Source organism: Rattus norvegicus, chromosome 5 (assembly GCF_021556685.1).
Source record: "Rattus norvegicus strain SHRSP/BbbUtx chromosome 5, alternate assembly SHRSP_T2T, whole genome shotgun sequence".
NCBI lineage: Eukaryota > Metazoa > Chordata > Mammalia > Rodentia > Muridae > Rattus > Rattus norvegicus.
Window position 1 is genome coordinate 80641073 of NC_141538.1, and position 10401 is coordinate 80651473.

Consider the following 10401-nt stretch of genomic DNA (forward strand, 5'->3'; position numbering starts at 1 on the left):
GATCCAGGCTGAAGCCTGGCTGTCTCCACTAGGTTGATCCCATTGTTGCTAACTGGATTCTACCAAACTTGACTACTGGTGTATCTGTGAACTGTTTCCCCGTGGATTGAGCTGCTGCTGCTGACGCACGAACCTAACTGCCAATTTCTGGACAACACAGATTGGAGTTGCTCCAAAGTGTCCTGCGCGCGACCTCTCGCCAGCAAGAAAAAAAGCGGGGACATACGGATCCTTGCGGCAGCCAAAACTTTTATTCAATCTTAAGGAGAGCCCTGCGCGCCCACATGGGGCGGCTTATATACACCCTAGCGCGGCGCATCCACACCTGATTGGTCGCTTACCCATGATCTCATTAGGCACGCCCCAGAGTGGGCAAAGACCTGGCACAAAGGCACTCTTGCACATGCGCATACAGTCAACTTCCTGAAAGGAAGTCGGCTGGCACGGCGGAGGCCAGCGCCATCTTGTAATGGCAGAAGCTATCCTGGCCTTCCACGTGAGGCGCAGTGGAAGCCAGCGCCATCTTGTGGTGGCGAATGTTAAAGCGGCCCTCTACATCTCCCCCTATTTATTTATGTATTAATAACAGTCCTGATCACCCTATCGCGTGCAATGAGGAAACCTCAGCGATGTGGAAGGGCTGATCAAAGGATCATTGAGTCTCTCTCATCCCAGTGCAATGGATCCACAGATCCATGGGGTGCAAGAGCAGAGAACTCATATACTGACTAATTTTTGAAGATAGATAACCAAATTCCAGGGGAGGCCCCTAGTTCAATGGCCACAAGTGCTTGAGTGATAACGGCCTTGTCACGTTTCTGTCGAGATCTGAGTTTGAAAACCAACCATAGCATGAACACTAATCCACAGCATAGGGCTGCACCAAACAGAGCCACTCCCGATAAGTAGTGGGCACCTCATTTGGTTCTCTACAGCTGTTACCACCAAGGGCCGTAGTCAAGCCGCTCCTATAATAAAATTTTGAACTCGCAATTGTTAGCAACTACTCCAGAAAGTTCACCCACTGTGTTTGTCTAAAAATAGATTGGGGGAGGATAACTCTAGACACTGCAGACACAATGTCTGCAGCAGTAATGGCTGCAAAAGTGTCAAGCGAAATACAATAGCAGCGAAAGTGTCAAGGTCTTTTCTGGGACAGTTTAGGATCAGTCATTTTTCTCTGGAACAACCAGCAGACAATGGAACTATTTCTGAGATCTGTACATCCAGTGAAGAGTTCCCCAGTCCACAGCAGCTTTACGCAGGTGGCATTTCTGTGAAGCTACAGTCTGTAAAATAACCAGTTAAGGCAGCAAGAGTCACCAGGGAATGAGGGGGGCAGTAACGGCTGGAGTCCAGTCTTCTCCAGCAAGCAGCAGTGCGCAGAGGGTCAGAGAGCGGGCCATAGTTGGACGGGACACACGCAGTGGTAACACTGACTGCAGCAATGCCAAAATCTCTGTGATGACAAAAGGTGAGGGGGAATCTTCTATCTTCCTCTCAGGACAGAGGCATGACTCCAGGGACCCGAACCACGAGAGCTGAATCTTCATGTAACCAGGATCAGCAAGTCTCAGCAACCACTCAGGCAGCTGGCACACTCTTGTAGCATCCTGTAGAAAAAACACAAACATTCCCTCTTCCCCATATAAAATATCTGGACAGGATCATGTCAATATGTGGATCTCTCTATTTCACCTAGGCAGAAGTATGCCTAGTTGTAGGGTACCATAAACTTTGGCATCCAAATTTTAAAATTGAAATAAAAGGAGCATTATTTAGCGTACAAGGATAACTCCCCTTTTTATTTATTAAGATATAGTGAAGATATTATTTATTAAGGTAAGTCCTCGAGGATTAAATTGAGGACACTGAGCACTTGACTTGTATACCAAATTATTGTCTCCAGCATTATTGTTTTGGATATATAAAGAATGAGATTTTTTGACTAATTGTTCCTATGTAAGGCCTACAATCTGTCTGGTATCATTGTCCTCCCTTGTTAAGGAGCCCAGACAATCCAGTTTGAGTTCTTAAATGGTCTATTAAGGAACAGTACTTAGTGCTCTTAACCACTAAGCAATTTCTCTAGCACCTCACAAACTTTATTTACCTAAACATAAGCATTAATTAGAAATGTCAAATCCTGTAAATATTGTCCAATTTCAGTCTTACTAGAAATCCCTGAGCTGGCAGGACGAGGCTGAGAATTGAAAGTAAGCAAATGGAGTCTTCCTCTTTTTATATTAACTCCATTACCATTTTCAAAGAGCTGGGTCTATGGTTTTGTTTAGTTGTCTGAGCCAGGGCACTGAAAGGACAGTGAGTTGTCAGACAATTCACACTGAAATCATCACTCACTGATTTCATGTAGAAAACTTGCCTCTAATAAAGCATTAAGTAATTGAAATCAATTGTAAACCACAAGCCACACATTGGCTATCAGTATATGATTTGAAGGCTTGATTTAAAAACAGTGGCTAAAGCACGGAATTTAATAATGTACTGAAGCAACAGAAACTCAAGAGAATAAACAAGTGATCCAATCATACATGTAGCCTTTTCATTAGATGAACCACCTATAAATACAGTAAGCGCATTTCCTATGGGTTGTATGCACAAATATACAGAAAGTACAAAAGCATGCAAAGAGTAAAATTATCAATTTTGCCTGAAAAATTTGTATATGTAATAGGCCAAATATCAGGCCAAATATTTTGTAATAACCAATTAACTGTTGTTTGGAATAAGATATGTTTCATCAGGTTTCTTTTTAAAATACTTCCATGACTCTAGTCCACAACTCTGTATTAACACAGCTGAAGCTTTATCTCCAATGTGCATAACAAAGACCTAAGTCCTCTGGTAAGGTGAGGTACTTAGCCAATTAACATATCCTTAGAAGCTTGAAATTAGTTTCAAATATTCTTTTCTGGAGTAGTGCAACAGCTACTCCCCAAATATTAAAGCTCATTTTGAGAGCAAAGGTTTGTAGTAAAAATTTCCATATACACTGAAAGATTTAAAGTTCTAACTTTTTACATTGAAGAAGCGACAAAATTACATAATATAAGGCTGTTAGCCATTCTTAATGATATCACTTTATAGGCTCTCCAAAACTATAAGCAAGCTCATGGAATGAAAACTCAAAATCAATCCTCTAAATCTATCTTGAAATGGCAGTTGGAGTAAACAGACTGGCTGTAATGTTCTCACAAGTTCTAAAACCTCATCAATCTTTCATAAATCTTGTAACAATCTCTACCTGTTTGATTTTTTCTTAATTAAAAATAAGTTTGAGTTAGTCAATGTAACACTGGCAATCCTTAATCACAATCTTTAAGTTCTCTTTGTAACACTAGAGCACAACCACAAGGTCATCTGAGTTCTGAGTACATGACTAGGCAGCTATCCTTGGGGCAGTGGAATTAGCATCAAAATACTGATAGCTTTAGGGCAAACCACAACTTTGGAAAGCAAAACTCGACCTCCAACAAACTAGTACAAAGTTTGACTGCCAATTCCTATATATGAACGCACGATGGTGTAGTCTCCAGTACCTCAACAAAGAGACATTGTCCTAAATTCTTTTAGAAGCCTGGTTTCTAGGATAAGAATTCCATAAAAATACTATCTCAATTTAGACCTGTTTCCCTGGGTGGGCTCATGCCACATGTTGTCTAGAATGACTCCATACAAATTACCAGTTTTATGTCAACTTTCTGCTACCAATATTACACCTTTTTAACCATATCTAATAACTAAAAAGGCCAACAATCTATGACCAAGGCAAGTAGAGCATATTTACACATTTAAAACCAATCAGAAACAAAATTGAAGTGGCTATACATATCTTTAATATTTAGACCAAACACCATTTTTACCTTTTTAGCTATGATTTTAAGAAAAGCACCTTGTCACCTGTTGAGTCAAATAATAAATCAGGGATATCTCTAAGAGAAACAGCTGTCAGCTCTTGTATCAAAGAAGCTGAGAAGCTGCTGGCACCTTTAATATCAGCTCGTGCAGATGCTTAGCTCCTGGGCAGCTTCTCCAGCTGACCCAGACTCCTGGCTGTAGGTGTAGGGCTCTAAAGGCCCGATTGAAACTGTTTTTTATTCATTTGTTCCTTTTTGAAACGAGTTAAAACCAAATCAAGGTGTGAACAACCAGCAGATAAAGTTTTTACCATTTTTTCTTTTGAACATGAAACATAAAACATTTAAACAACGAGAAGCAAGAACCACAGACATAAACTGACAGACATGGGGACATCCTGGTGCACCAAGGACAGACAATAGACAAAGAGGGAAAAAAACCAGATGGTGTTCATGGTGACTATCCACTCGAGTGGAGTCAATATGGACAATGGATTGTCTCAATTCCTGGACTAGTCCATCAACGTGTTGAAACCCAATTCCTGTAAGATACTGAGATATATTATCTGACCAGCATGACTGACATTCGCCAATGGTATGGAAGTGAAACACAACCCTGAATATTTTCACTCACAACCCAATTACATTAACTCCATCAAGCTGTGCATGGGCATTGAGATGTCCTTTTGTTTAATTCTCCTGAATAAATTTTCAGCGGTCTGCCTCTATCAAGTCTAATCAGTACGACTCTGCAAAGCTTCCAGAACCTAATCACGCCTTTTACAAGCACAAAGACAAAGTTTTTCTCCCAAAATACTGTGTTCCTTTTATCTCCTTTTCTTTTCGTTTTTTTTCTTCAGAGACCTTTTCTCCCTCCAACATACTTTCTTGTTGTTCTGTAAGGACCCTCTGACCTGTCCTAACGGCTGTAACGGCTTCCCACACAAAGAAAAAAATACACAAAATTACCTGCCTTGTCCATGAAGGATCCATAACTTTTGGTTTCTTCACAGTGGCTCTCCACCTAGGCCCATATCTTTCTTCTTCATAGCGAGCTGCCTCATCTTCTAAATCCTCTTCCTCAGAGGAGCCAAGCTCGTCTGTTTCTGAACTATCAAGCCCCAAAACCTCTAACTCCATTACCAGATAAAGGCTTTTTTTCGGGGTTTTCTCCTCCTTTGCCTGTTTATTTAATTTAATCTTAGCAGGGAGGCCCCCTTTTTTATTCAGGTTCCCTTTGTCTCTGGGGCCCCGGTTTTTGCAGGGGTCCCTCCCTCAGTAGCTGAGGTGGCCACTGTCCCCGGGGCGTCCTTTCCCCGTTCTAGCACCTCTGACGGTGGCAAGACCGCAGAGGGGCCTGGTGCTTGAGATCGATCAGTATCATTTTTTCATTGCAACCTTTCATTACGCTCCATTTCTGACATGCTTTCCTGAATTTCGTCCAGGGCCTCTTGGCCTGCCGCTATTATAGGACGAAAAATGTCTTTACCTAAACAATCCTTAACCATCTGCCAAATTCCTAACGTTCCCGGCCTCAGACTACTATGTAATAGAGGACTCAACATTACCCTCAGCAGAAGGAGAAAGATACGATAGGTCAAGACCAAACAATTCGGAAATTATCATGTCTCTCGGAGCTTACCTCAATTCTTGCCGCTTCTGGATTCTCTCCCTGGACGGAGGACTCCCTCTCGGCACCTGGCAATGGTGTGGCGTTTTTTATCCCGGGTTCTCGGCACCAGATGTCCTGCGCGCGACTTCTCGCCAGCAAGAAAACACGCGGGGACATACGGATCCTTGCAGCAGCCAAAACTTTTATTCAATCATAAGGAGAGCCCCTTGCGCCTGCATGGCTTGGCTTATATACACCCTAGCGCGGTGCATCCACACCTGATTGGTCGCTTACCCATGATCTCATTAGGCACGCCCCAGAGTGGGAAAAGACCTGGCACGAAGGCATTCTTGCACATGCGCACACAGTCAACATCCTGAAAGGAAGTCAGCTGGTGCGGCGGAGGCCAGCGCCATCTTGTAATGGCAGAAGCTATCCTGGCCTTCCACGTGGGGCACAGTGGAAGCCAGCGCCATCTTGTGGTGGCAAATGTTAAAGCAGCACTCTACACCAAAGAACTTTTCTAAACAGGTCAACTTCCCTTATATCCTTTCCTTTTTACTGCCTCTGGTGGGTGGTGGGTTACAAGGAAGGATAAAGTGTTTAAAAAACATCATTAAAAATAGGATTTGAAAAAAATTAAAGTTACAGTGGATTGTGTCAGCTTAAATATGCTTGGCTCCTGGGACTTGACATTAGGATGTGTGGCCTTCTCAGAATAGGTGTGGCCTTGTTGGCAGAAGTTCATCACTGTGGGGTCGGGCTTTGAGTTCCTATCCTCAAGCTCCCCCTTGGCTGCCCACATTAGACAGTCTCTTCCTGGCTGCCTTTGGATCAAGATATGGAACTCTCAACTCTGCCACGTCTGCCTGGATGCTGCCTCGCTTCCCACGGTGATGATAATGAACTAAATCTCTAAAATTGTAAGCTGCCCCAATTAAATGTTTTCCTGTATAAGAGTTACCTTGGTCATGATGTCTCCTCACAGCAAGGAAACCCTAAGGCACAGATCATTGAGTTTAAAGTCGACATAAATCATAAAGGAGAACTTTCTCTTTCACTTCAGGCTCAGCTGAGGGGAACTTTTCTGCTTCTCTGGAGCTGCTTAGAGCAGATATGGGTGGAACAGAGGGAGACTCACCTTAGGTAGCTATTTCCTCCTCCCTGTGTTCATGCTGCTTAGAGGAAAGGGACCCTGGATGAGAGGCCTGGCCTCTCCCCACGTCCTGACAGGGAGCAACATTGATTGAGACTGAGAGTCAAGCAACAAAAGAAGCAAGTGCTCCTGCTCCCTGAGTGGGTCACATGGAGGGTGTGTGGGTGTGTGTGTGTTTGTGCGCGTGCATGTGCACAAGTGTGTGTGCATGTGTGTGTGTCTGTGTGTGTGTGCATGTGTGTGTGTGTGTGTGTGTGTGTTTCTTTCTTTAGGTGACCTGGCAAAGCTAAAAGCATTTGGGTCCCCAACAGGAATGGGCATAGGTCTTAAGCAAGGGACCTTTCATACCAGAGGAAGCCACTGGTCATTACAGGTTAAACAGAACTGACAGAGACACATAGAAACACACAGACTCACAGATGGATTAGGTCTTCAGTTCTGGCAGTCAGTGCTGTCAACACACTACTTACAGCCTGAATGGTACCTCCATCATGGATGGAGTTATAGGATCTGGGGCCCTCTTACACTCCCATTACAGACATAAGTGTTTGGAGATAAAATGAAGGCTAATTCAGAACCTCTGGGTTCTCTTTTCAAATACATCTTAAACTTGCTCTGTGGGCTCACATCAACCACATTCCGTCATTGACCCACCCTCCTATTTCTAAAGTATAAAGGTCATTTGGGCCAACACAGGCTGATAAGAGTGTCTCCCTTCTAGTGAGAAGCACCTTGGAGTCCAGTTTATCAGTCACAAATATGTCATAATATGCTCCCAGTGAACAGGTCCCGAGACTTAGTAGGCCCCAGGACCTGCTGTGTGAGTGCTGGGAATCAAAGCCAGATCCTGTGGGAGAGAATCCAGTGCTCACTGGAACCATCTCTCCAGCCCCTACATCCTAAGTCTTAAAGAGCTGTTCTTTAAGACTCTCTGAGCACATGCTTTAGAACACTGAAGAACAGAAGTTTTGCTTTGAAGAAAACTGCTATATGACAGACACATGTACAGTGCACCTTTGTCGCCAAGCAGAGCCTTGTTCTAGCTCATTGAAGCAGTCACTTAAATTCTGACATTTAGATATAGTTGGGAGAAATCTGGAGTTCTCTGATGCTTGACCTGGATTTGGTGCAACCCGTGCATGCCTGGCCTTCCTTCTATGTAGTTGCTGGTCCTTATCCTTACATTTCAGTGTCTACTGAACCACCCTCAGCCTGAACATCTACTTCTCTTACTTTTTTTTTCATTCACCAAAGAGAGAATTTATTTTTACTACACAAAATGACTTGAAGCACTCATGTCTACCATTCAGGATACCCTTCTAAAAAGATGCAGGCTTGGGGTTGGAGAGATGGCTCAGCAGTTGAGAGCACTGACTGCTCTTCCAGAGGTCCTGAGTTCAATTCCCAGCAACCACATGGTGGTTCACAACCATCTGTAATGGAATCTAATGTCGTCTTCTGGTGACTGAAGACAGCTACAGTACTCACAAACATAAAAAAAAAAAAAGATGCAGGCTTTCTGCAGGTTTGTGTACAGTGCCAGACTTCCACTTGGAGAGAAATTACCAATGCCAATGGATCTCGTATTGCACTTTCATCACTGAAGAGCAATTATTTGGATATGAAAGCACAATATTCCTAGGGTAATCAATAATCCCCCATTACAAGCATGCACATGTGAACACACAGACTTTACCCATATTTATGCTCATTGTTCTCTGAAATGAGGACATTGGGAAGAACCAGAATGAAGTATTTAATCACCTATGTTTGGGGCCTACTATTGTGCTACACTACTTGTACATAAAATACTGAGGGGAACGGAACAGGACTAGACAAGTTCTAACGACTGGGCCATGGTGTTTTGAGATGGGATTTAATGAATATGCTGTGAGAATATAAAAGGTTACAGACAATCGAATATTTTCTTTTCAGGGAAGGGGGTGAGATGGGCCTGTTTTTGTTTTGTTTTGTTTCACTTTGTTTTGACTGGAGAGACTGCTGTGGGTGCTGGGAACTGAATGTTTCTTCCTCTGGTTGTGAGATTATCCTTTAATGACCAAGCCATCTCCAGCCCAAGAGTATATTTTGTAAGGTTGCTTCAGAGACATCATCTTAAACCAGTTTCCCAAGTTGGGATTATGATGTGTGAAGGGGATGTCAACTGAGAAAATTCTCCGGCTAGAAGGGTACGTGGGAAAGCCTGTGGTGCACTTTGTTTGACGTTTGACTTGAGAACGCTGCCCAGCTCACTATTGGAGAGGCCACCCTGGGCTGACAATCCTAATGTACAAGAAAGCAGGCAGAGCATGCTATAAGAAGCAAGCCAGTAACCAGTACTCCTCTATGGACTCTTACCTCTAGGTTCCTGCCCTGAATTCCCTGGATGGTGAGCTCTAAGCTACAAGATGAAACGAATCCTTTGCTTTTAGTCATGGTGTTTTATCAGCAATAGAACCTAGCTAATAGTTTGCAATGGCAGACAGTTCTCTTGAAAACAGAATCATACTGCTGTACAGAACCTTCTGGAATGCTTCCCCACCAAGCATTCTGAAGCAGACTCTGTGAGAAGCTGAGTGAGCAGCAGTATCTGCTACTGGGTAAGAACAGGGTGTGGAGGCATTTGTCGCAATACAGCTGAAATCTTCGGCTAAGACACTTGTGAATTAGCATTCTGAATATGAAATAAAAACTCATCTGCAACAAGAATCCATCTTTAGTTTTTAATAGCAAACAAGAGAAATAAAGTAGTTACAGTTATGAGTCATGTTAACAAAATCTTGGTTCTATAGGAAACTCTTCATGAATATCAATACTTCAAACTCGTTGTTCATAAATGATTATAGAAATCTCAGGTCACTTTGTCAAATAACACTGTGGAATAGACTTGGCTGTATTTTTAAACTGTGTTAGTTTGTACATAGAAAAGTATTTTAATGTGATATATATTTGAATAATTCTCATGTACATGATAAAAATGTCAGACATCCATGCTGCACTCCTGTGTTCAGTGGTAGTCCCTATTTTCTTCTAGGTTAAAAAAAAACAAGTCTATTCATGTAGAAATATATCGGTATAAATGCATATATATGTACACAGAGGAATAAAAAGACAGACACGCATACACAGTCTTTGTCCACAGTGAGAACACACTATATACACTGTTCAACAATCTGATTTCTGTACTTAAACGATATAACAAGTACCATTCACTACAACACATTCCCAGCTGTTTTCCACATTTTTATTCAACTCTTATTAACAATGTCTAGACAAAATCCCTCAAAGTTTTCTATTGAAGTCTTTAATTCTATCACTTGGGAGGCAGAGACAGGCACATCTCTGTGAGTTCAAGGCCAGCCCAGTCTAGTAACAAGTTCCAGGCTAGCCAGGACTATATGGTAAGATTCTGTCTCAAACAAAACCAAACAACCCCGCAACATTTTCTATTAATTCAGAAGCTAACGAAGACATTAACAAAGAAAGCTAGATGATACCGAAGGTTACCCTTACCCTAACATCCAGATAATAAAATAAGTGTCAGGAAGGAATGTCTCTGTCTTCTTGGACCCAATGGAAAGAAAGCTACAGTAAACCAGGGAAAAGACCACTGAAAGAGATGGCTGCCTAGAAACAAGTCTTGTAACCTGTAGAAGATGAAATACACACAAGGAATATTGAACAAACAATGCATTAAGTTAAAAAACAGATTTGTGGTTATTCCAGGTATGGTGGCACATGCCTATTATTCCCAG